Raw genomic sequence first — 2,122 nt, 5'->3', positions numbered from 1 at the left:
TCATTTGAAACAGTAGTTTGTCAATTTTTATGTATGTATGTATGTATGTATGTACGTATGTATGTATTTTTACCGTTGAATGAGATCTGACAGGCACAGGAAGAGATTGCCCCTCCTTCTCCAGTGGACCATGTTGGTGGATTTAATGCCTTTTGGATAGTTTGTCAATTTTAAGTTCAAAGTTTTCTACCTGCAATACTTTAAAAATATTATTCTGTGCCTTCTTGTAACCAATGTTGCTTTTAGGAAGTCAGATTTCAATATGACTCAGTTTCCATTACAGCTAATCTCCTCTTTATATCTTCTAGAATTTTCTTTATTTAATAATACTCTTAACTTTCACTGTGCTGATGTGCTATTCCAGTCGTTTTTGGATAATCTTCAGTAAAATCTTGCTTGCATGTGAAATCAGTGAGATTGTTCTGTAGCTTCCACATTCTGTTGGGTCACCTTTCTTTGGGATAGGAACAAATATAGATCTCTTCCAGTCAGTTGGCCAAGTGGTCGTTCTCCAGATTTCTTGGCAAAACTTGGTGAGCACGTCCAGGGCAGCATCTGTTAACTGAAATATGTCAATTGGTATACCATCTATTCCTGGAGCCTTATTTTTTGCCATTTCCTTCAAAGCAGCCTGAACTTCTTCTTTCATCACCATAGGCTCTTGCTCATATGTTGTTTCATGAAATTCTTCTGTGTCTTCCAATTCCTTTCGATACAGTGACTCAGTATATTCTTTCCATCTTCTTTTAATACTTCCTGGTTCATTTAACATTCTGCCGAAAGCATCCTTGATTATAGCAACTCGAGGTTTTAATTTGTTCTTCAGTTCCTTGAGCTTAAGAAATGCTGAGCGAGTTCGGCCCTTTTAATTTTCTGACTCCAACTCCTTGCACATTTCATTGTAATATTTTGTTTTGTCATCCCGTGCTGCCTTTTGAAATCTTCTATTCAACTCTTTAGTATCTTGAATTCTTCCTTGTGCTTTGGCTTCTCTGCGCTCCAGTGCAATTTTCAGAGTATCTTCTGACATCCATTTTGGTCTTTTCTTCCTCTTCTGTCTTTGCAATGACCGTTTGCACTCTTCCTGGATGATACCCTTGATATCCTCCCACAACTCATCCGGCCTTCGCTCATTAGTGTTCAAAGCCTCAAACCTGTTCCTGAGATGGTTCTGAAATTCAGGTGGGATAGACTCAAGGTCATATTTTGGTTGCCTTGGATTTGGTTTAATTTTCCTCAGCTTCAGCTTGAATTTGCATATGAGTAGTTGGTGGTCTGTTCCACAGTCAGCTCCTGGCCTAGTTGTCACAGCTGATATTGAGCTTCTCCAGCGGTTCTTTCCACAGATGTTCCAAAAACGACTGGAACAGCACATCAGCAGAGAACTACCAGAAGTCCAGGCTGGGTTTAGAAGGGGTCGTGGTACTAGGGATATTGTAGCTGATGTTAGATGGATCTTGGCTGAAAACAGGGAATACCAGAGGAATGTCTATCTGTGTTTCATTGACTATGCAAAGGCATTTGACTGTGTAGATCATAACAAACTATGGCTGACTCTGAGAAGAATGGGAATCCCAGAACACTTGATCGTTCTAATGCGAAACCTATGTTTGCAGAACAGATTATCCGGGAGGCTGGGCTCATTGAGGAGAAATGTGGGGTCAAGATTGGTGGACGATTTATCAACAACCTGCGTTATGCGGATGACGCAACCCTGCTTGCTGAAACTGAAGAGGACCTGAAGCGCCTGCTGCAGAGTGTCAAGGACTACAGCCTCCAATATGGATTGAGGCTCAATGTCAAGAAGACAAAGATTCTCACCACTGGACCAATTGGCAGCATCAGGATGGATGGTGAAGAGATTGAGATTGTACACAGCTTTAGTTTGCTTGGCTCCATAGTCAACAGTCTTGGCACCAGCAACCAGAAAATTAAAAGGCGCATTGCCATGGGAAAGTCTGCTGTTAGGGACCTCTCCAAAGTACTGAAGAGCAATGGTGTCTCTCTGGAGACTAAGGTGTGTCTGATACAGCCTTTGGTCTTCCCAATCACTTGTTATGCATCAGAGAGTTGGACAATGACCAAGGAGGATAGAAGGAGAATTGATGCCTTTGAGGTGTGG

This window comes from Elephantulus edwardii, unplaced genomic scaffold (genome assembly GCF_000299155.1).
Source record: "Elephantulus edwardii isolate Elephantulus edwardi_28Jun2011 unplaced genomic scaffold, EleEdw1.0 scaffold00014, whole genome shotgun sequence".
Lineage (NCBI taxonomy): Eukaryota > Metazoa > Chordata > Mammalia > Macroscelidea > Macroscelididae > Elephantulus > Elephantulus edwardii.
This window is presented reverse-complemented; position numbering follows the sequence as displayed.